The following is a 25,642-nucleotide window of genomic DNA, read 5'->3' on the forward strand; positions in this document are numbered from 1 at the left end:
GCCATTAACCACAGATATTAGACCTTGTCAAACGCTTTCTCAAAATCCAGCTTTATAACGTCAACAAGTACATGATATCATCAAACATTCACAGGCGAGGAACAGCGCAGGTTAGATACTTTTTTAAGTTCTTCTACTGTTTCCTAACAACATGCCATAACCACAGCCTCAAAAAAAACAACCCCTCCATGTGACATTTTCATTTGCCACAGCAGCCATCCGACAACTCAAAGAAAGCCTCAGAAATTCATATCACATGTCGAATTATGGGCTGTTTTGTGCTGTCCATTTTAAGGACTGGGTTAAGATTTCCCAAATTTGTTTCCTGAAGGAGCCTTGGGAACATGAGGACAGGACTAGGCCATTCAGCCACTCAAGTTCCACCATTCAATTCGGTCAAATCTGATCAGTACTTCAGCACCCTTTACCTGTCTTTTCTCCATCTCTTGATACCCTTACCTAACAATAATTTATTTATCTCAGTCTTGAAACTTTCAGTTAACCCAGCATCATAGAGTTTCATATTTCCACTACCCCTTGTGTAGAAAAAGTGCGTCCTGATATCACTCCTGAATGGCTTACCTCTAATGTTAAAATTATGCTCCCTTATTCTAGATTCCCCGCCAGGGGAAATCCTTACAACTAGCCAAGAAAGAAGGTTTTCATCCTACCAGTCTGAACTGGATTTGAAGCCAGGTTGCAAGCCTAAAAGCAATATAGAAGTATTATACTGTACATTATTTCCCATTTCCTTAATTTAGGGTATGGCAGTGTAGTGGTTATAAAATCATAGAATGGTTACAGCATAGAAGGAGGCCATTTGGCCCATCTAGCCCAAGCTAGTTCTCTGCAAGGGCACTTCAGCTAGTTTCAATCCCCCGCCCTTTCCCTGTAGCTCTGCAGATTTTTTTCATTCAGGTACTTATCCAATTCCCTTTTGAAAGCCATGGTTACATCGGCCTCCACCGCCCTTTCACGCAGTGCATTCCAAATCCTAACCACTCACTGCTGAACTAGTAACCTAGAGAGCATTAATTCAAATCCCACAATGGCAGTTTGAGAATTTGGGCTAAAAATTGAGTCGTGCCCCATTTGGTGTGCTAACTTCATCTCGGCGCTACTTTGAGCGCCCCGGAAAAATTAGCGCCCCCGCGACGGAAATTGAGCGATAGCGCCCCAAGAGGGAAGTGGGGCGCTACTGGAAGCACCCCGCATCCCTATTGGGGCGCTGCAAGGGAATGTCGCTGCGCTGCGACACACGTCGCACCGCGGTACTGCAGGCCTTCCTCCACTTCTTAAATGGGAAGGGCCTTGCACAGCGCGACCCGGGGCCCAGCTGGGCCCCTGGGGATCGGGACTGCCGGCAAAAGAGCCCGGCACTCAAGAGAAGTGCCGGGCTCACGGAGCGCAGCCGGCACTCCGCGGGTGGGGGGGGGTGTTGTGTATGTACCTTTAAGAGAATAACTGGTCTCAGACTGCAGTACCGGCAGTGACCACCCCTGTATAAAAGGCGCTAGTGAGCCTCTGTTGTTTTCAGTTTCACTATTGACTTCCATCAGTAAAGACTTGTTTTGTTCAACTCCTGCTGTCTGTGTCTCAATCATTCACGGACATAATACTGGCGACGAGCTGATACGAACTTACCTACAGTCTGCACCACCTCCTGGGATCCATTCCTACAGCGAACTGAGCAGAGGTCGAGGCCAGAAAGAAAAAAAAAAAAGTAAGAAGCAGTAGAAACGGGCGTCGACCGTGGGCATCCGCCCCTGTGTTAGCGGAGTTGAAGATTGCTGGGGAAGCTGTCGAAAGCGGGGCCTGGTTCCTGTCGACGGTGCTTCAGCTAATTGGGCTGGTGGCAGGTAGTACACTGATCCTTCCTGGGCTGCGGCGGTCGCGAACTCGAGCAGGTGGCTTGCAACGGGGCCGAGCAGCATTGTCGGGAAGAAGAGAGAGAGAGGGTGGAGCACACAGGGCGTGGCTGGTGCTACGAAGCCGGGCTGCATATAGACCCGAGAAGAGGGAGGCAAGAGTCCCACAGGGTTGTTCCACGACGGGAAAATAATACGAAAAGAAATATTAAACGCGCAAGAAACCGCGAGGAGCTGCAGGTTGCAATGGGAACCGCGGAAAGCAGCGCTAGCAACAGCGGGGAAGAAGGCAAAGCATGGGAGGCGCCATCTTAATCAGCGGGGAAGAAGGCAAAGCGCGGGAGGTGCCATTTTGTTAAATTGGGGAAGAAGGCAAAGCGCGGGAGGCACCATTTTAGATTTGCAAGATGCCGAAGACTGGCTGTATCACTGCTTTTGATAATACAATAGAGGACTGGACCACGTATGTGGAAAGAGTCGAGGTATATTTCGAGGCAAACGAAATAGCTGATGAGAAAAAGGCATCGGTATTGCTAAACTTAATGGGCGCTAGAACGTACGGCCTATTGCGGGACCTGATTACTCCAGCCAAACTGAAGGCGAAGAGTTTTAACAAAATTGTTGCTGTCCTACAGGAACACCTAAACCCTGCACCGCTGTTGATAGCAGAAAGATTTAAATTCCACAGGAGAACTCAGCATAAAGATGAGAGCAATGCTGAGTACCTTACGGAACTACGCAAGCTATCAAAGCACTGCCAGTTCGGAGCAGGACTGGCAGATACCCTACGGGACAAATTTGTCTGTGGACTCCTGAGTGAAGGAACACAGAAGAAGTTACTCTCAGAGAAAGAGCTGACGCAAGATAAGGCTTTCAGCGTGGCAGTATCGTATGAAGCAGCAGCCAGGGGAGCTGCAGAAATTCAACAAAAGCCACAGGAATACGGCACCCACGAAATGACACGGGGATTTGCAAAATGTTATCGCTGCGGCAGAACTAACCATGACCAGAAGGACTGCTGGTCCAAAGACAAAATATGCAGGCAATGCGGAAAGATGGGACACATTGCACAAGTTTGCAGGTCTGGGAGGAAGACCAGCGACAACAAAAAGGCTACTAAGGAACCGTACAAGAAAGTACAAAAGATGACGGACAGTAGTTCCGAAGGCCAGATGAGCGATAGTGAATCCGGGGACAGGAGACTAAGCTGTCTCAAACTTCACAATGTAATCGCAAAAGAGGATCACCGAACCATTTGGGTCACCCTCACGATAGCAGGGTCCCAAGTTAAAATGGAATTGGATACAGGATCAGCGCTAACCATCATGAATCGACGAGACTACGAGTGGCTATTCTCACACATACCCTTGAGAGAGACATCCATCGTCTTTACGACGTATACGGGGCAAAAAGTATACCCCAGAGGAAAAATAAGGGTGCCTGTCGAATACAACGGCAAGAAAATACGGAAATTGTATCTCTACATACTGCCAAATGGTGGACCACCGTTATTGGGACGTGAATGGATGAGGAAGATGAACTTAGATTGGCACTCCATTCATGCAATGACGGTGGACGGTAAAAAAGATGAAGACGTCACTCCTGGACGATTGTCAACAATCTTAGCTAACGCCAAAGAGGTATTTCAACAAGAACTGGGCACGCTTAAAGGCGTAACCGCCTTGATAAAAATAGAAGAGAATGCAGTTCCCACGTTTTTCAAAGCAAGACCGGTACCATATGCAATTCGCCCAGCCGTCGAGGCAGAGCTGGAGAATCTGGAGAAGGCAGGCGTGTTGTCTAAGGTCGACTGGAGCGAGTGGGCGACACCCATCGTTCCTGTCATGAAGAAAACGTTAAGCAATAAGTCCGGGGAGCCAAGGAAGATTCGCATCTGTGGGGATTTCAAGGTGACGGTGAACCCAGTTCTTCACACAGTACAATATCCTCTTCCAAGGATAGAAGACATCTTCGCCTCACTGGAGGGAAGCGTTTTACAAAAATTGACCTAGCACAAGCATATTTGCAGATGGAGGTTGAAGAGTCCTCAAGGAAGTATCTCATGATAAACACTCACAAAGGTCTTTACCAGTATCATCGATTGGTATTCGGAGTAGCATCGGCTCCGGCGATATGGCAAAGAGCGATGGAACAAGTCCTGAAAGGGATTCCGGGGACTCAGTGTTACTTGGACGACATCCTTGTGACAGGTGAAGATGACAGTGAACAACTTAACAACCTAGAACAGGTGCTCACTAGACTACGGGAACATGGGCTACGAGCCAGCCGCCCCAAGTGCGAGTTTTTTAAGAAACAGATATCGTATTGTGGCCACGTGATTGATGAAGAGGGGTTCCATAAGTCCCCTGACAAAATTGAAGCGGTTGTTAAGGCCCCAGCGCCTGAAAATGTGTCGCAACTGAGGTCATTCCTCGGATTGGTGAATTACTACCGTAAGTTTTTGCCGAATTTGGCGACAATTCTGCACCCACTGAACGCCCTGCTACGAACGGGAGTAGCATGGGAATGGAGCAATGATTGTAAGCAGGCCTTTCAGAAGAGTAAGGACTTAATCACTTCAAGGGAAGTATTGGCTCACTACAACCCAGCACTGCCGATCAGACTGGCGTGTGATGCGTCTCCCTACGGCATTGGGGCGGTACTGTCACATAAATTCCTTGATGGTTTAGAGAGGCCGATAGCTTTTGCGTCACGCTCGTTAACTTCTGCCGAGCGTAACTACGCCCAGATTGACAGAGAGGCCCTCAGCCTAGTGTGGGGGGTGAAGAAGTTCAATCACTACCTGCACGGTCAAAAATTTACTCTACTAACCGATCATCAACCTCTTGTCTCCATTTTCAACCCTCAGAGGGGCGTACCGATAATGACAGCACAACGGCTGATGAGGTGGTCCCTTTTCCTAGGGGCACACCAATATGACATTGAGTACAAAGGAACTAAACAGCATGGGAATGCTGATGGATTGTCACGCCTACCGTTGCCGACGGTGGAAGAAGAAGACCTTGCAGTGGATCCAATGGAGTTATTCCACTCGACCATAGTCGAATGTCTCCCTGTGACGAATGCAAACATAGAAAAGGAAACACGGAATGACCCGACACTATCACGGGTCTATGATTTAACGGTGAAGGGATGGCCAGCACATGGCGAACCACTGCTGCCAGCATTCTCGCCGAGAAGAGAACAGCTGTCAGTGTGCAGAGGAACTTTGATGTGTGGATCCAGAGTAGTAATTCCACCTAAGTTGACGGATAGAGTGCTCAATGAGCTTCATGAGGGTCATCTGGGTGGGGTAAAAATGAAGAACTTAGCCAGAGCGTTTGTGTGGTGGCCGGGAATCGATAGAGAAATCGAAGAGATGACCAAGAGCTGTGCAGGATGCCAGAAGGTCCAAAACGCCCCACCACAAGCTCCTCTGCATCCATGGGAGTGGCCCTCATCTCCATGGCAAAGGGTGCACATTGATTTTGCTGGTCCCTTCATGGACTCGATGTTTTTAATTGCGGTGGATGCACATTCAAAGTGGCCAGAGGTAATAAAAATGTCCTCAACCACCACGGAAAAAACTATCACAGTTTTACGAACCATATTCGCCAGGAATGGGCTGCCTGAACAGATTTGCTCTGACAGTGGACCACAGTTTGTGTCTGAAGAGTTCCGGAGGTTCTTAAAGAACAATGGTGTTAAGCATTACACATCTGCTCCATATCATCCAGCCACTAATGGATTGGCCGAGAGGTTTGTCCAAACATTCAAGAAGGCTATCAAGGCAATGTGTAATGAAGATATACCCCTACAACACAAGGTGGACAACTTCTTGTTTGCCTACCGGAATGCGACACATGCGGTTACCAACCAAACTCCAGCCATGATGTTCTTCAATCGAAGACTACGATGCCGCTTGGATTTGGTTAAGCCAAACGTCCGAAGAGATGTGGAGAACAGGCAGTTTCAGAATATGAATGAAAGGCCAACCAGGAGTTTTAAGATAGGTCAACCAGTTTTGGCCCGGGACTACCGTACTGAGAAATGGCAGCCAGGAACGATTTGTACACGGCAAGGACCTCTCATGTATACCGTGGACGTTGGAGAGAGCATTGTCAGGTGCCATGCTGACCAGATTCTAGAGTCACTGGAAAACGTCAACTCCACACCACGATCTGATACACCTGGTAATGAAATCGACGTACCAATTGCAGCTACCGCAGAACCGGTAATATTGGAAGCAGATGAACCAAACAACGACATTGATCCCGACTCAACATTGCCAGAAGAACCTGATACCCCAAAGAGGTGTTATCCAGACAGAATCAGGAAGCCTCCTCAAAGACTGAACTTATAATTGCTTAAACTTAACCAATGTATCTAGCAACCGTAATTGTGATTGTAATTAGTTATCATTTAGTTGTTAAATGAATGTTATGTACTGTTTATCTAAAAGGGGAGGAATTGTTGTGTATGTACCTTTAAGAGAATAACTGGTCTCAGACTGCCGTACCGGCAGTGACCACCCCTGTATAAAAGGCGCTAGTGAGCCTCTGTTGTTTTCAGTTTCACTATTGACTTCCATCAGTAAAGACTTGTTTTGTTCAACTCCTGCTGTCCATGTCTCAATCATTCACGGACATAATAGGTGGCGTTTCAGGAGGCCGGGGACAGGAGCGCAGGCAGGTGCTGGCAGGCGGCCAGCAACAAAAATAGCCGCCCCGCACCTCGCCTTTAAAAACCGCCTCCCCAGCCGCAGGTAGGCCCCCCTGACCCCATCAGACATAGCATCTGGCGATAAGTCAGGGGACGCTCCTGAAGATTGCGGCAGGGGCGCTGCGCATGTCGATGACATCATCGCTGGCGATGCAGCACCGTGGGGCGCTACCAGTTAGCGCCGCCGCTAACCTCCTGCTGAATATCACGGGAGGCATGAGCGGCACGGCACCCGAGCGCTTGTTGCTTTGCGCCCCGTTAGTGCCCTCTTAGGGCGCTAATGGGAGGCACAAAGCAACCAAATTTTTACCCCTTTGAATTCAGTTCAAAATATCTGGAAATAAAAAGCGGGTGTCAGCAAAAATGTTTTCACAAAGCTTGTCTTAAAAACCCAACTGGCTCACTAATGTTCTTTAGGGAAAGAAACCTGCTGTCTTTACCTGGTTTGACCTATATGCGAGTCCAGTCCCACACCATCGTAGTTGATTCTTAACTGCCCTTGTAATGGCCTAGCAAGCTACTCAGAGCAACTAGGGGATTGGCAATAAATGCCGGCTTTGCTAGTGATGACAATGATCCTGAGCATTTTATTGAGGATTTCATACCAAGCCTTACTTTGGGAAATCAAATGCATTCACTGGCCTGACTTTGAACTCCCTCCTTTCTTTGTTTGCGATGGTTATCAGAGATTTAGATTTCCACTTTATAGGAAACATGCCCACAAAGTCAGAACTGCAATGCACATTCAGTACTCAGCAGATTAAATTTAATGAAAAATATTCATGAGGTTAATGGAGCCAGATATAACACATGCTGGTCTACAGCAGGATGAGCAAAGTCATAGGTTGACTGAGATTCATATTGAGCATGCCATCGTTCTGAATGATCTCCCCATTTTTTTGCATCTGGAAATTTGAATGTATTGTGTAAATCATTTAAGGTGCGAATAAGTTGACCTCTGCAGAATATTACAAGCATCAACAATTGAAAGATATGAGATGTTTTTGAGGGAGCCATGTGAACTATAAAGGATGTACTGCCTTCCAATGAACTCTGGTAGTGCTGCCAATCCGTTTAACATTCAAGTAACACACAAATTGGGTTGCTTTATGCCTCTCGTTAGGGGGGGGCGCTAACGGGGTGCAAATTATCTAGCGCCCGGGCACGGCGCCGCTAACGCCTCCCGTGAAATTCAGCAGGAGGTTAGCGGCGGTGGTAGCCGTTAGCGCCCCGCTTTGCTGTGCCGGCAATGATGACATCATCGCCATGCGCAGCGCACCATTTGCGCCCTGGCTGCAAACTTCCCTATCGCCAGGCAATATGTGCGACAGGATCAGGGGGCGGTTTTGCAGCAGCGGTAGCGGGCGGCGGCGCAATTTAAAGGGCAGGTGTCGGGTGGCCATTTTTATTTTGACTGACTGCCAGCACCTGCCCCTTTCACAATTGTATGCAGGGTGCCGGCCGCGATCGTTCTGACCAGCATTCCTCTTGAGTGCCGGGCTGTTTCCACGGCACCCTGCTCCCCGGTGGTCTGGCAGAGCCCTGGTGCGTGCAGCACTAGGTCCCTCCCCGTTAATCAGGGGAGGAGGCCTACAATGATGCAGTGCAACATGCCGCCACGGCACCTAGCACCATGACATTGAGTAGTAGCGCCCCAAGAAGGAGGTGGAGCATTTCCAGTTGCACTCCACCTCCTTCTTGGGGCGCTACGACTGAATTTGCGGGGTAGGGGTGCTAACTTTTTCGGTGCGCTAAAATTAGAGCCCTGGTGAGGTTAGCGCCCCAAAATGGAATATTCCCAATTTTTCCGCCATTGAATTTCAGTCAAGCAGTGGACTCCACTTAGTGCTTGTCCATTATGTTTAGAGTCACAGTTTAGTGGATAGTGTCTTATGATTTTTCCCGTTAATTTCTGCAGAAGATTTCTCTGTTAAAAAGCAACTGGGCAGGATGGTACAGTGGCGCAGTATGTTGGAACTCCATTGGCGCCATGTTCAGAGAGTGGTAGGATGCTAGATCTGCCCCTGTGATTCTTTGTGCAGAGGGAAAGATTTCCGTCGTGTGTGGGTATGGTGAAATCATAAGTTCATTCTACCTATATTGCACAGAAGAAATCTTCTTCCTCTGCCCTGGTTGAATGATCAATTTTGGCATGGTGTTATGGAGAAATGCCAAAAGCAGCAGCCAAATGCTTCCCAACTGCAATTCATGGGGAATTAGATGGCAGCTTGAAAAAGAGGAAAAGAGTGGGATTAGATTAGATGGTTCGTATTGAGAAAAGCAGGTGTACAGACCTGATCTGCTGAACATCCTGTTTCTATGCTGGAACATTTTATAATGGTTATGATTCTAGGAAAAGAGGAATATGGGAGGTCTATCCTCCTCTTGCACTGCTCACATGGACCTCCGAGGAGGCAGTTATAGAATGCTGTCTGACTCCTCTCACACAAAGTTCCACACATTCATCAGCCAAACTGCACTGGCTCCCTGACCACAATACATCAACTTCAAGATCTTTGACCTTATTTTCTAATCACATCACAATTTTGATCACCCTTACCTGAGTGATCTTCTCAAACTGTATGCCCAGCATGATTCTGGATTGCTGCTCATCCCCTTTCTATCAACTATACCTTCAGAGGCCAGCCTTCTGCCACTATGCCCCTGCAACACAGTATGATATCCAGAAAACCTATGACTGTGCTACATCTTTCCCTTCTTTCAAAGTCCTTTTAAAACATGTCTCATTGATTATGGATTCAGTCCACTTCCTTAATCGTTCCAAACATTTTTTCCCCATTGTAATGTGCCTTGTGCTGACATGAAAGATGCTATGGTGGTAGCACTCTCGCCTCTGAGTCAGAAGGTTGTGGGTTCAAGTCCCACTCCAGAGACTTGAGCACAAAATCTAGGCTGACATTCCAGTGCAGTAGTGAGGGGATGCTGCACTGTCGGAGGTGCCGTCTTTCAGATGAGATGTTAAACTGAGAACCCATCTGCCCTCTCAGGTGGAAATAAAAGATCCCATGGCACTATTTTGAGAGCAGGGGAACTCTCTGTGTCCTGGCCAATATTAATCCCTCAAACAACATCGCTAAAACAGATTATCTGGTCACTATCTAACTGTTGTTTGTGGGACCTTGCTGTGGGCAAATTAGCTGCCGTATTTCCTACATTACAACAGTCACTACACTTCAAAAGTGATGTGCCTCAATAAATCCGAGACTCGATGTTAGCGAAACAAAACAAGGCTTTTATTGACTTAGAAGGTAACACACAGAGGAGAATGTATCTTCCATCCAGAGGTCTGCCGTACTGGATGTGCTGCAGGCTGGGCCAGCTTACATAGGAGCCAGGTATGGGCGGAGCCCTACACACAGTACAATACAATGGAAATGAAACTGAAACCAACCACAGTCACAGGCAGAGAAATACTGATGAGTGATGAATGGAATATTTCATCACAAAAAGTACTTAATTGGCTGTAAAATACTTTGGGCCATCCTAAGGTTGTAAAAGGCGCTATATAAATGCAAGTCTTTCTATAATAACATAAGCTGAGCTCATGACCTCTGGGTTATAAGTCAATAATTACTACACTACTGTGCCCATAATAGCAATCGAGAGATGTGTCAGTGCTGTTGGGAACCAAAAAGACTCATAGAATCAGAGTTATACAGCACAGAAAGAGGCCCTTCGGCCCATCGTGTCCACGCCGGCCATCAAGCCCTGTCTATTCTAATCCCATTTTCCAGCACTTGGTCCATAGCCTTGTATGCTATGGCGTTTCAAGTGCTCATCTAAATGCTTCTTGAATGTTGTGAGGATTCCTGCCTCTAACACGCTTTCACGCAGTGAGTTCCAGATTCCAAACACCCTCTGGGTGAAAAGGTTTTTCCTCAAATCCCCTCTAAACCTCCTGCCCCTTACCTTGAAACTATGTCCCCTGGTTATTGACCCCTCTACTAAGGGGAAAAGTTCCTTTCTATCTACCCCTCATAATTTTGTACACCTCAATCAGGTCCCCCCTCAGCCTTCACTGCTCTAAGGAAAACAACCCCAGCCTGTCCAGTCTCTCTTCATAGCTGAAGCGCTCCACCCCAGGTTGTTGTGTCGGTATCTTTCTACCTAGACACAATTTAGGACTCAGAACCCAGAGATTCAAACATGAAGTGCTTTATTGGAAGGAAAGGAAGTTCTGGAAAGTTCCAAACAAAGAGAGCTAAACTTAACCGAGAACACCCAACCATTTAGCTCCTGTGACAGCGCCACCACAGGTGGGAGGAGAACACACAATACATAACATTTCCTCCCCTCTTAAATGGAAGGTCCACATTATTCTTCAACAGGTAAGTTACTAAGCCTACAGATCCAAGCGTCTTGGAGGCCGCCGCTCTCTGACAGGATACCGGCGGTCATCGCTGGCTTCCACAGCAGTAGGCATTGACACAGGCCTAGATGGAGAAGGTGCCTGTGTCAGTCGAAAGTCAGGAGTTTGCACAGGTGGAACAATCTCTTTGACTTCCTGTGTTGGAGAAGAGCACTGTGGCAAAGGATGCTGGTTTGCGGTATCATCCGGAAACAGTTCAGGCCAACCAGCCGTTGGAGCCTCTGTGGCTGTCTCTGCTCCTAGCAACAGTTGACCTGTGTGTCTTCTCCAGACGACGTCCTCAGCAGTCTCAATCGTGTAAGACACAAGGCCCGTCTACGCGATCACCATAGCAGGAACCCATTTCGGTCCAGTGTTGTAGTTTCGAGCTAGGACGTGCTCTCCCGGATGAAACCGTCTCTCCTTGGCTCTTTTCTCTCTCTTTTCAACTTGAGCTTGTTGTTGATGATGGACAACCTGCTCTGCCCTTGGAGGTTTGAGTAAGTCAAAACTTGTCCGCAACTGCCTCTTCATCATGAGCGAAGCGGGGGAAGTTTTGGTTGTGGCATGCAGCTCGTTCCTGTAGGACAACAGGAAGCTGTTCAGACGTTGGTGGATTGAGCCCTGACCTTGCGATGCCTTCAAGGCGTGCTTCAAAGTTTGCACAAACCTTTCTGCCTGGCCGTTAGTAGAGGGATGATAGGGCGCAGACCTGATGTGTTGGACACCATTCACATGCAGGAAGGTTGCAAACTCCTGTGATACAAATTGTGGACCGTTGTCACTTACGAGTTGTTCCGGTGAGCCATAACGGCTGAACATCTCACCAAGTTTCTCAATTGTTTTCTCTGCCGTGGTAGACCATAAACATCTTCTCTTCGAAAGGACCGGCGAAGTCCACATGTACTCGCTGCCACACTTCTGCAGGCCAATCCCAGGGGTGTAGGGTTGCCAGCTGTGGAACATTCCAGACCCTTTGACATGGGGAACATGTTTTGGCTTTCTCCTCAATATTCCCATCGAGACCTAGCCACCAGAAGTAGCTTCTTGCCATTTCCTCCATCCGAACCATCCCACTGTGGCCTGTATGAAGTTGTTGCAGTATAGGTTCCCTCAGAGGTGGCGGACTGATGACACGGCGTCCCCAAAGAAGACAACCTGCCTGGATGGAGAGCTCATTTCTTTTTGAAACGTAAGGTTTCAAACTAGGAGAATCTCCTATAGCTCTCCCTCGAATGACATCGTCCATTACCTCAGACAGGACTGGATCGTTGCGGGTGTACCTTCGCACCTGAACTGCAGTGACAGGTGCTCCCTCCACTTGTCTAAAGTAGAAGATGTCTATCTGACGAGGCTCTGGGGGAGTAACAGGCAAGGGTAGCCTCGAGAGACCGTATGCGTTGCCGTGCAAGTCTGATTTGCGATATTTGATGTCGTATGTGTGTCCCGACAACAGTAAAGCCCACCTTTGCATCCTGCTTGCAGCGAGAGATGGAATTCCGGTGTGGAGCCCGAAGTGTGGAGTTTGCACATTCTCCCCGTGTTTGCGTGGGTTTCCTCCGGGTGCTCCGGTTTCCTCCCACAGTCCAAAGATGTGCGGGTTAGGTTGATTGGCTATGATAAATTGACCCTTAGTGTTAGGGGGATTAAATATGTGGGGTTACGGGGATAGGGTGGGATATGTGTTGGTGTAGGGGTTATGGGGATCGGGTGGGATATGTGTCGGTGCAGGCTCGATGGGCCGAAATGGCCTCTATCTGCACTGTGAGGTTTCTGTGATTCTGTGATTCTGTGATTGAAGTCAATGGACGGTGGTCCGTCAGGAGTGTGAACCTTCTCCCAAACAGGTACTGATGAAATTTTTGAATTCCAAAAACGATTCCCAAAGCCTCGCGCTCGATCTGCGCATAGTTACTCTCGGCCTTGTTCAAGGTGCGTGATGCGAAGGCGATAGGTTTCTCTTCACCCGAAGGCATGATGTGGGATATGACTGCTCCCACACCATATGGTGATGCATCACATGCTAGCTGCACGGGTAGCTTTGGGTCGAAGTGTGTCAGGACCTCTGATTTCAGCAATGCTTTCTTTGCTTGGGCGAAAGCTTCGTTGCACAGTTCAGTCCATTTCCATGTTTTGCCTTGACATAGCAACTGATGTAATGGCTTCAGCAATGTTGCTAAGTCTGGAATAAACTTCCCATAGTAGTTAAGTAGCCCCAGAAATTAACGTAACTGGCTCACATTCTGGGGTGCTGGGGCCTCCACGATCGCCTTGACCTTTGATGGCGCCTTATGCAGGCCAGTAGCATCAATCACATGCCCCAGGTACTCAACTGAAGACTGAAAGAATTCACATTTGTCTTTACGAACTCTGAGTCCGTACTCTTTCAGTCGCTGTAGTGTCGCATCCAAGTTCAGAAGATGATCCTCATTTGTCCCAGTGACAAGGATGTTGTCCAGGTAGCACTGGACTCCTGGCAGTCCACTCAAAATCTGATCCATTGCCCTTTGGAATAGAGCAGGGGCCGACATAATTCCAAACGGAAGGCAGCAGTACCTGTATAGCCCCTTGTGTGTCACAATTGTCAGCAGCTCCTTTGATTTGTCATTGACATGCATTTGTAGATAAGCCTGGCATAAGTCTATTTTGCTGAACTTTTGCCCTCCGGCCAGGCCCGTAAAAAGATCAGCAATGAGGGGAAGAGGGTACTGTTCTGCAGACAGCACCGGGTTAATAGTCACTTTAAAATCCCCGCAGATTCGAACAGATCCATCCTTTTTCAGGACAGGAACAATGGGTGTGGCCCATTTGCTCATGCTCACAGGCTCCAGGACTCCATTCTCGACTAAGGCCTCCAAGTTAGCCTCAACTTTTGGCCTAATTGCATAGGGTACAGGTCGGGCTTTGTGAAACTTCGGCTTGTTGTCAGGTTTAATGTCCAGTCTCACGCTGATCTTTTTCATGCTCTCAAGTTCCCCATTGAAGAGTTCTGCATGTTTGTTTAACACTGCAGTCAGACCTAACTCCCCTTTTGACATCATGCGGACTGCAGGCCAGTCCAGCGTGATTTTCTCTAGCCACGCACGTCCCAGTAGCGATGGGTAATTTCCCTTTACCACATATAGTGGCAGTTTTGCAGTCTGTCTGCTCAATTTAACTGTCACCTCAATGACGCCTCTTATGGCCACAGGTTCGCCGGTATACATCTTTAGCACAATGTTTGTTGGCTGAAGGGTAAGATGCTTTAGCATTTTGTTGTAGACAGTGTCTGAAACAAGGGACACAGCCGCGCCTGTGTCCACCTCCATCCGCACTGATTGTCCCTTCACCAGTGGTGACACTGTGGTAAACCACTGTATTGTATATTGCCACCTCTGGGTGGCGCTGTGTATGGAGGCATGCCTCAGCTGACTCCACCCACCACTGTGTGGGTTTCGTTCAGACTTGTTCAGTCACTCACGAAGAAGCATGGTCTCTTCTTAGCTAATAAAAGCCTTATTCATCTCTTCTTTCGACTCATCATCTCTTCTTCGACTCATCACCTTTTATGAAGTAATTGATAAGCGTATCAATTTTATTAGCTAAAAGTAAAATGGCGACACCTGAGGAGCAACAACAGCAACGGATACAGCAGACATTGCTGAGAGCCCTCAGACCACCACGCCTGGACCTCGACCCTCAAGATGTGGGTGCATCAGCCAAGTTTGAACACTGGCTGAGCTGCTTTGAATCCTTCCTCGCAATCTCACAGGTTACAGAGGAGGATCACAAACTGAAAATTTTGACCGCCCAGGTGAGCCATCAAGTATATATGCTAATCCGGGACTCTAATACGTACGTGGCGGCCCTCGAGCTACTAAAAGGGCAATATACGCGCCCAGTGAACACAATTTACGCCCGACACCTCTTGGGATCCCGCAGGCAGCAACCGGGAGAATCGGTAGGGGCATTTGCATGGGCGCTACTGGCACTCTGCAGAGACTGCGATTGTAAAGCGGTAACGGCTGTGGAGCACGCGCAGGGACTCGCCTGTGATGCCTTCGTCAGGGGCCTCCAGTCAGACCACACCCGGCAGAGACTGCTAGAAAGCAAGGAACCCGACCTGAAGACGGCCATTGCCCTTGCGCTCTCGTTAGAGGAGGCCCACCGAAACCTCGAGGCATACCCCCGTAACGGCGCCGAGACATGGCAATCGAAACCGTGGGACACGGGACCGCCGCCCCCGGCACCAACCGCTGCAGCGACCCAACCGAGACAGCAGCCTCCGGTAAGAACTGCTTCGATGCCTAGTAACCAGGCCCAAAAATGCTATTTCTGTGGCCAGTTAAAACATCCCAGAGCGCACTGCCCAGCTAAGACAGCTACCTGCTCGGGCTGCGGGAAGAAAGGCCATTACGCTAACGCCTGCAAGGGGAAGCCAGCCAGCAGCGCAGCGTGCGGGCCGTGGGAGCAGCCATCTTATCCGCCATTTTGTGTACCCCCGGCCGCATGGCATCCGCCGCCATCGTATCCAACGCACTCAACCGCCATTTCGTCACCGGAACCGACCACCGTCTCGGCGGATGACTATAGTGACTCACTAAGCCACATACTGGCCTCCGTGACGCTGGATCAAGGCCACCCTCACCATCTATCCAGCTCCATGATGGATATCGCGGTAAACGGCCGCGCCACCAGTTGCCTGATCGACAGCGGGAGCACAGAGAGTTTCGTCCACCCCGACACGGTACGTAGCCACTCCCTCACGATTCTGCCAACGCACCATCGCATTTCTATGGCGTCCAAGTCCCAGTCAATGGACATCAGCGGCTACTGTGTGGTGACCCTGTCAGTAGGGGGCACTGAATATCAAAAATTTAAACTGCTAGTCCTGCCCCGTCTTTGCGCTGCCGTCCTGCTAGGGTTGGATTTTCAGTGCCACCTTAAGAGTGTCACACTAGCATACGGTGGACCCCTCCCCCCACTCACAGTCTGCAACCAACAACTTTTAAATCGCCCGCTGCAAACCACCTGCAGCCTTTCCACATTAAAAGTCCCCCCCCCTCCCCTGTTCGCTAACCTCACCCGCGACTGTAAACCCATCGCTACCAAAAGCAGGCGGTACAGTGCCGGGGACAGAGCTTTTATCAGCTCTGAGGTGGAGCGGCTCTTGAAGGAGGGCATTATCGAAGGTAGCACTAGCCCCTGGCGAGCCCAGGTTGTAGTCGTTAAAACCACTGCAAAACGCCGCATGGTAATCGACTACAGCCAAACCATAAACCGGTACACCCAGCTGGACGCGTACCCCCTCCCTCGCATATCTGATATGGTCAATCAGATTGCGCAATACAAAGTATTCTCCACCATCGACCTTAAGTCAGCGTACCACCAGCTGCCCATCCGCCATGAGGACCGCCAGTATACTGCCTTCGAGGCAAACGGCCGCCTCTACCACTTCCTTAGGGTCCCCTTCGGCGTCACCAACGGGGTTTCGGTCTTCCAAAGGGAGATGGACCGAATGGTTGACCAGAACGCGCTGCGGGCAACCTTCCCCTATTTGGATAACGTCACCATCTGCGGCCACGACCAGCAGGACCACGACGTTAATCTAGCAAATTTCCTCCGTACGGCCCAACGGCTGAACCTAACGTACAATAAGGAAAAATGTATGTTTCACACCAAGCGCCTGGCCATCCTCGGCTGCGTGGTGGAGAACGGAGTCATCGGGCCCGACCCCGACAGAATGCGCCCCCTAATGGAGCTACCCCTTCCCCACTGCCAAAAAGCACTGAAGAGATGCCTGGGGTTTTTCTCCTACTACGCCCAGTGGGTGCCCCTCTATGCAGACAAAGCCAGGCCCCTCATCAAAGCCACCTCCTTCCCCCTGACACCAGAGGCGTGTGCAGCCTTCACTCTTATCAAGAACGATATCGCGAAGGCCGCAATGCACGCGGTGGATGAGTCCATCCCCTTCCAAGTGGAGAGCGATGCCTCCGACTTCGCCCTAGCCACGACCCTTAACCAGGCGGGCAGACCCGTGGCCTTTTTCTCAAGGACCCTCCAGGGCCCCGAGACGAGACACTCCTCCGTCGAAAAGGAGGCCCAGGCTATTGTAGAAGCGGTGCGTCACTGGAGGCATTACCTGGCCGGGAAACGATTTACCCTGCTCACTGACCAGCGTTCAGTAGCTTTTATGTTTAATAATAAGCAGAGGGGTAAAATCAAGAACGACAAGATCTTGAGGTGGAGAATCGAACTCTCCACCTACAATTATGATATCTTGTATCGGCCAGGGAAACTCAATGAGCCCCCAGATGCCCTATCACGTGGTACATGCGCCAACGCGCAGAGTGATAGGCTGCAGTCCCTCCACAATGACCTCTGCCACCCGGGGGTCACCAGGTTTTTCCATTTTATCAAATCCCGTAACCTGCCCTACTCCATCGAGGAGGTCAGGACCATGACCAAGAGCTGCCAAATCTGCGCCGAGTGCAAACCGCACTTCTATAGGCCGGACAGAGCAAGCCTGATCAAGGCCACCCGCCCCTTCGAACGCCTGAGCGTCGATTTTAAAGGGCCCCTCCCCTCCGCTGACCGCAATGTGTACTTCCTCAACATAGTTGATGAGTACTCCCGTTTCCCCTTTGCCATCCCTTGCCCAGACATGACCAGTACCACGGTCATCAAGTGTCTGAGTGACATCTTCGCTCTGTTCGGGTTCCCCAGCTATATACATAGCGACAGGGGCTCATCGTTCATGAGCGACGAACTTCGGCAGTACCTGCTAACAAGAGGTATCGCCACGAGCAGGACCACCAGTTACAACCCCCGGGGGAACGGCCAGGTGGAAAGGGAGAACGCGACGGTTTGGAAGGCAGTCCTCTTAGCACTAAAATCTAAGGGCCTTCCGACCTCCCGCTGGCAGGAGGTCCTCCCTGCAGCGCTTCACTCCATTCGGTCACTGCTTTGTACTGCCACTAATGCGACCCCTCATGAGAAAATGTTCGTTTTCCCCCGGAAGTCTACATCGGGAACCTCGCTACCGGCATGGTTGACTTCTCCTGGGCCCGTCCTACTGCGGAGGCACGTGAGGACGCATAAAACGGACCCCCTGGTCGAGCGGGTGCACCTCCTACACGCCAACCCCCAGTATGCCTGGGTGACATACCCAGACGGGCGGGAGGACACGGTCTCCATACGAGATCTCGCACCCTCGGGTACCCCTGAATTACCACCGTTATCCCCCTTACCACCGTTATCCCCCTTACCACTGTTATCCCCCACCACCCCTCCCAACCCAACCCCTGCAGACGGCATGCCAAAGCCCCAGGAATCTTCGCCAACCACCCAGACACCAGACCCGACGTCGGATGCTGCAACACCACCGCCGCCACCACGACGATCGGGACGTCAGACAAGGCCTCCTGATAGACTTAACTTGTAGTACCCTTCACCCCGCCGGACTTCACATTAAACAAGGGGTGAATGTGGTAAACCACTGTATTGTATATTGCCACCTCTGGGTGGCGCTGTGTATGGAGGCATGCCTCAGCTGACTCCACCCACCACTGTGTGGGTTTCGTTCAGACTTGTTCAGTCACTCACGAAGAAGCATGGTCTCTTCTTAGCTAATAAAAGCCTTATTCATCTCTTCTTTCGACTCATCATCTCTTCTTCGACTCATCACCTTTTATGAAGTAATTGATAAGCGTATCAGACACCCAGTAGCCATTTGAATCACCTGCAACCGTCAGTATGTGCACCTCTTCCTCCTCAGAGGTGTCGCTCCCCTCTGTTTTGCTTGTTCCATCATACTGCACTGAACGAACACTCTTTTTCCTCTCTTGTCCAAATACAGACATTTTGCTTCCATGCTTCCCAGCTCTGTCTGTTCTTTTTTTACCTCTACAGGCGCGTTCAATGTGACCCTTTTTGCCACAATTTCAGCATTCCAGCGCCGTACACCAGCAGTCATTAGTGTGATGGCCCGTTTTCCCACAACGGTAACGTGCCGTTCCGCGCACCTTTAGGCTCAGACGACACCTTGTGAACTCTCCCTGTTGAACTCAACTGGTGAGCCTCCTTTTCTGCCATCTCCATGGAGACACTAACTTCAATGGCCTTTTCAAGAGTAAGGTTGTCCTCAGTAAGAAGGCGCTTCTGTGTGGCTGCATTTTGCAGACCACACACGAGTCTGTCTCTAATGGTGTCCTTCAGCACCTCCTTGAACTCGCAGTGTTCTGACAACCTTTTTAAAGCAGCAATAAACATCGGCACTGATTCCCCCTCCTCTTGATTCCGTTTGTGAAATCTAAATCTCTCAGCAATAACCAGAGGTTTTGGTGAAAAATGTGCTCCAAGAATTTCCACTAGTTGCTTATATGTTTTAGTTCCTGGCTTATCTGGCTGCACAAGGCTGCGAAGTAAATTGAATGTCTTCGGCCCGATTATACTCAAAAAGGTAGGCACGACCTTTTCATTTGCCACCGCATTCGCCAATACAAAATAGTCAAAACGTTCCGTATATGCGCTCCATTGCTCCACATTTTCATCAAAATCACCGATGTTTCCTAATATAGTAGCCATCTCACATTTCAAATTAAAATTTCTGTTTACTCGCTGCGGTAACATTAATGTGATGCTGCAATCTCTGTTCCGAGTGTTTTGTAGTCGAAAACAAGAAAGTTCCCACAACACAGATTCATCCGATCCTCGTCGCCACTTGTTTTGTCGGTACCTTTCTACCTAGACACAATTTAGGACTCAGAACCCAGAGATTCAAACATGAAGTGCTTTATTGGAAGGAAAGGAAGTTCTGGAAAGTTCCGAACAAAGAGAGCTAAACTTAACCGAGAACACCCAACCATTTATCTCCTGTGACAGCGCCACCACAGGTGGGAGGAGAACACACAATACATAACACAGGTAACATCCTGGTGAATCTCCTCTGCACCCTCTTCAATGCAATCACATCCCTCCTATAGTGTGGTGACCAGAACTGCACACAGTATACCAGCTGTGGCCTAACTAGCGTTTGATACAGCTCCATCATAACCTCCCTGCTCTTATATTCTATGCCTCGGCTAATGAAGGCAAGTATCCCATATGCCTTTTTAACTACCTTATCTACCTGTCCTGCTGCCTTCAGGGATCTATGTACATGCATACCAAGGTCCCTCTGATCCTCTGTCTACATTTCGTTGTACTGCACTTGTGCACTAACAATGACAATAAAGTTGATTATGATTATGATCCTACCATTCATTGTGTATTCCCTTGCCTTATTTGTACTCCCAAAATGCATCACCTCATACTTTTCAGGGTTAAATTCCATTTGCCACTGTTCTGCCCATCTAACCATCCCGTCTATATCATCCTGTAGCTTGAGGCTTCCCTCCTCGCTATTTACCACTCCACCAATTTTTGTGTCATCTGCGAACTTATTGATCATACCTCCTACATTCATATCTAAATCATTAATGTGCACTGCAAACAGCAAAGGACCCAGCACCACTGGCACAGGCTTCCAGTCACAAAAACAACCTTCGAACATCACCCTCTGCCTCCTGCCACTAAGCCAATTTTGGATCCAATGTGCCAAATTGCCCTGGATCCCATGGGCTCTTACCTTCTTGACCAGTCTCCCATGTGGGACTTTGTCAAATGCCTTACTGAAGTCCATGTAGACTACATCAACTGCACTCCACTCATCCACGCACCTAGTCACCTCTTTGAAAAATTTAATCAAATTGGTCAGATATGATCTCCCCCCTGACAAAGCCATGCTGACTATCCCTGATTAATCCCCGCCTCTCCAAGTGGAGACTAATTCTGTCCCTCAGAATTTTTTTCAATAATTTCCCTACCACTGATGTTGGGCTCACTGGTCTGTAATTCCCTGGTGTATCCCTACTACCCTTCTTGAACAATGGTACTACGTTAGTCTGTAGATTGTCTTCAGTTTTGTTGAAAGTGTACTGAAGGAATCTTCAGCCCATGCACAACATTCATTTGTGCCAACCCTCATGAGGGATGCTGTGTAACATTAAGGTTTTGGCAGAACAGGGTGGAGCAATGGGTTAGTTGCTAGCCTTTCATTTCTGCGACTTGATTTCAAATCTGGCCATATGGATGGAATGAAAATCTTCTCTTTCTGCTGCCAATTGAATCTTATGTACAATAAGATTGGACCGTCCATAGGTTTACGGCACAAAACTGCTCCTAACATGGCACTAATTGGAAATGTTATTCAAACAGGATGGTTTGCATGGACAATGGAAAAATGCTGCCATGGAACTCTTCTAAGATTGGGACTGAAGTACATTGGTGGGGGCAGAGTAGAAGGAGTCTTTCTCTACATCTGGCCATGTTACACCTGATCTGGGAGTGTTCAATACTGACATGGCGCTGGGAATTTCCTCGGGGGTGGGGGGGTTTCAAATCGGGCGCCATAACTTCAGGAGGAGATCGGCAGAAGCCCCCTTTATGCGTCTATCTAGGGTTTCTGCCGATCTCCTGCTGGACTTACGGTGGTCGATCGGGAGAACCCAAAAGAAATCTCTGGCATATATGCCTGAAATAGAAACTGTTACGTTTCCTCACAGAACTGTCCTTCACCTCGATGAGCATGAAAAATAAATGCAAGTAAATGTTAGCACAGCAAGCATTTCACACAACCCGAAGCTTCCAGCAAATTTAATTTGACTGAATACATTTAAAAGAGAAATGCTTAGAACCTTTTTTGGTGAGAGAAATTTGATGCATCATCAAAAACAATTGCTGCATTAAGTTTTTTGGTTACCTCATTGCAAAATAGCAGCCAATTAAATTGAACTCACACCTTGCACAGAGTTATCAGGCAAACTCATACTTCATGCACAACAGACAGATGAAAACACAATGGCCCGTATTTTCCGATCGCAGGCCTCCCGCCCGCGGGAGGCCTGCGATTTGGAAAAATCTACGCCCTTACCTGAGGGCTCCCGGAACGTACATGCTTCCGCTCCTGGGCCTCTCCAAACTCCAAGTGCGCAGGGCCCACGTGTCCCAGAGGCGCATGTAGTTAGCAGCGTCCCTGGGATCACGTGGGCCATGGAGAGCCAATCAAAGAAGGGAATCTCCCTTCATACACTTGACAGGAAGACCAGTCAAATATATAAATGGAGATCACCCCAAAAACATAGTAAAACTTCAGGAAAAAAATCACATTTTTAAAATGACTTGAAATAAATTAAGTATTGTAAACAAAAATTTAAATTTTTTGAAAAAATAATTGAAGTTTTTTACAGGGCTAAAAATAAATTTACCTTTTAAGTATTTTTAAATGATAAATCAGTGAAATTAAAAAAAAACTTTTTTGAACTCTTATCCTGGTAAAAGCAGGCATTACGGCCTGAATTTAAATAAAGGAAACTATGATGGTATTAGGCGCGAATCAGCTAGGATGGATTGGGGAACGTTACTTAAAGAGTTGACGGTGGATAGGCAATGGCAAACTTTTAAAGATCGCATGGATGAACTACAGAATTTGTTCATCCTTGTCTGGCATAAAAAAATTTAAAAATGGTGGCGCAACCGTGGCTAACAAGGGAAATTAGGGATAGCATAAGATCCAAGGAGAGGACATATAAATTGGCCAGAAAAAGCAGCAAACCTGAGCATTGGGAACAGTTTAGGATTCAGCAAAGGGGGACAAAAGGATTAATTAAGAGGGGGAAAATAGATTATGAGAGTAAGCTTTCAGGGAACATAAAAACTGACTGTAAAAGCTTCTATAGATATGTGAAGAGAAAAAGATTGGTGAAGTCAAGCGTAGGTCCCTTGCAGTCAGAATCAGGGGAATTTATAATGGGGAACAAAGAAATAGCTGACCAATTAAATATATACTTTGGTTCTGTCTTCACAAAGGAGGATACAAATAACCTCCCAGAGATGTTGGGAAACATAGGGTCTAATGAGAGGGAGGAACTGAATGAAATCAGTATTTGTAGGGAAATGGTGTTAGGGAAATTGACGGGATTGAAGGCCGATAAATAGCCAGGGCCTGATAATCTACATCCTAGGGTACTTAAGGAAGTGGCCCTAGAAATAGTAGATGCATTGCTGATCATCTTACAAAATTCTATAGACTCTGGCACAGTTCCCATGGATTGGAGGGTAGCTAATGTAACCCCACTATTTAAAAAAGGTAGTAGAGAGAAAACAGGGAACTATAGACCGGTAAGCCTGACATCGGTAATGGGGAAAATGCTAGAGTCCATTATAAAAGATGTAACAGCACAGCACTTGGAAAACAGCGACAGGATCGGACAAAGTCAACATAGATTTACAAAAGGTAAATCGTGCTTGACTAATCTGGCATTTTTTGGGAATGTACCTGATAGAATAGATAAGGGAGAACCAGTGGATGTGGTGTATTTGGACTTTCAGAAGGCTTTCGATAAGGTCCCACATAAGAGATTAGCGTGCAAAGTTAAAGCACATGGGATTGGGGTAAGGTACTGACTCGGATAGAGAACTGGTTGGCAGACAGGAAGCAAAGAGTTGGAATAATCGGGTCTTATTCCGAGTGGCAGGCAGTTACTAGTGGGGTACCGCAGGGATCGGTGCTAGGACCCCAGCTATTCACAATATATATTAATGATCTAGACGAGGAAGCTAGATGTAATATCTCCAAGTTTGCAGATGACACAAAGCTGGGTGGGCGTGTGTGCTGTGAGGAGGATGCAGAGAAACTCCAGTATGATTTGGACAGGTTGGGTGATTGGGCAGATGCATGGCAGATGCAGTATAATGTGGATAAATGCGAGGTTATCCACTTTGGTGGCAAAAACAAGAAGGCAGATTATTATCTGAACAGCAATAGATTGGGAGAAGGGGAAGTGCAATGAGACCTGGGTGTCCTTGTGCAACAGTCACTGAAGGTAAGCATGCAGGTGCAGCAGGCGGTTAAGAAGGCAAATGATATGTTGGCCTTCATAGCAAGAGGATTCGAGTAAAGGAGCAAGGATGTCTTGCTGCAGTTCTACAGGGCCTTGGTGAGACCACATCTTGAGTATTGTGTGCAGTTTTGGTCACCTTATCTGAGGAAGGATGTTCTTGCCATGGAGGGAGTACAGCGAAGATTCACCAGACTGATACCTGGGATGGCAGGAATGACTTATGAGGAGAGATTGGGTCAATTGGGCTTATATTCGCTGGAGTTTAGAAGAATGAGGGGGTATCTCATTGACACTTATAAAATTCTAACAGGACTAGACAGACTAGATGCAGGAAGGATGTTCCCGATGGCGGGGGAGTCCAGAACCAGGGGTCACAGTCTAAGGATAAGCAGTAAGCCATTTAGGACAGAGATGAGAAGGAATTTCTTCACCCAGAGAGTGGTGAACCTATGGAATTCTCTACCACAGAAGGCAGTTGAGGCCAATTCATTCAATATATTCAAGAAGGAGTTAGATATATTTCTTAAGGCTAAAGGGATCAAGGGATATGGGGAGAAATCCGGGTCAGGGCACTAAATTTGGATGATCAGCCATGATCTCATTAAATGGCAGAGCAGGCCCGAGGGGCCGAATGGCTTACTCCTGCTCCTATCTTCTATGTATCTATGTTTCTATGTACATTCTCATGTGAAGGGACACATCTCCCTTAGCTAAGTCCAGAGAACTTGGGCAGAGGTTGCAAGGCAGAGGAACTCTCAAGCGAACACAGAGGTACTGCTGAAGTTTAACCAACTAAAACTGCACAGCTTACCAGTGCAGAAAACTGATAAGCCCCTCACCCTACCTGTTAAGGCATTAGCTTGCCAGGTTATCTGAAGCTGGGTGGAATCCCAGTCCTCAGTAAGAGGTTCACCAGATTGAGTATTATAAGTGACCTAGGCTGGCGAGTCAATGCACAACAGTTACTTGTAGTACTGCAGATCTGCCTGCCTCAGTTATTGGATTTCTGCCACAGAAAATCAACTCCGCTCCAACCTCCCATCACAAGGGCTAGGTATTTCTTCGATGCTGCTCCCACTCCACCGCTTGAGCTCTACCCTGAAAAGTTATGGCAGTGGAGCGGGAGAAGCTCCGAGGAGGTTCCTAGCCAAGGTGCTTCACCTTGAAACCAAATTGACTCCTATACCCCACCAAAGAGAGAGTAGAAAAAAGCATAATTACACTTAATACACAAGAATATACATCTTTTTATTATTATTCATTCATGGGATGTTGGCGTCACTTGCAAGACTGGCATTTGTGCCCTCAGAAGTGATGGTTACTGAGTGGTTTGCTGGGTCATTTCAGCGTGCACTTAAGAGTCAACCACATTGGTGTGGAACTAGAGTCACATATAGCAGACTGGGTGAGGACGGCAGATTTCCTTCCCTAAAGGGCATTAGTGAACCACTAATTGGGTTTTTACAAGTTCATGGTCACTTTTACTGATGCCGACTTTTGATGCCTAGATTTTTTACCATGGTGGGATTTGAACTTGCGTTATTACTCTAAGCCTCTGGATTACTAGTCCAGTAATATAAGCACTATAGCTGCGTACCTGTCTGGCTGTTATATGGCCTTTCCTTGATAAAGATTTAAATGTGGAAAACTTAAATTCTTGTGCATGAGATGAATGATCTATTTGGGTGGCATTGGTTGAGGGAGGAATGCTGGCCAAGAAAACAAGAACTCCTTGTTCCTCACGTAGGCCCAAATGACCTTTA

At 48.1% G+C, this 25,642-nt stretch overlaps 1 protein-coding gene across 1 annotated transcript in view; it reads left to right on the forward strand.

Annotated features, from left to right (window-relative positions):
- LOC147114657 (corticotropin-releasing hormone receptor 2) overlaps positions 1-25,642 on the forward strand; it is a 392,400-nt gene that overhangs the window by 335,914 nt on the left and 30,844 nt on the right. The window lies entirely within an intron of this gene.

The sequence above is a fragment of the Somniosus microcephalus genome, chromosome 7 (assembly GCF_052327205.1).
Source record: "Somniosus microcephalus isolate GS21.2 chromosome 7, FLI_Smic_1.0, whole genome shotgun sequence".
NCBI lineage: Eukaryota > Metazoa > Chordata > Chondrichthyes > Squaliformes > Somniosidae > Somniosus > Somniosus microcephalus.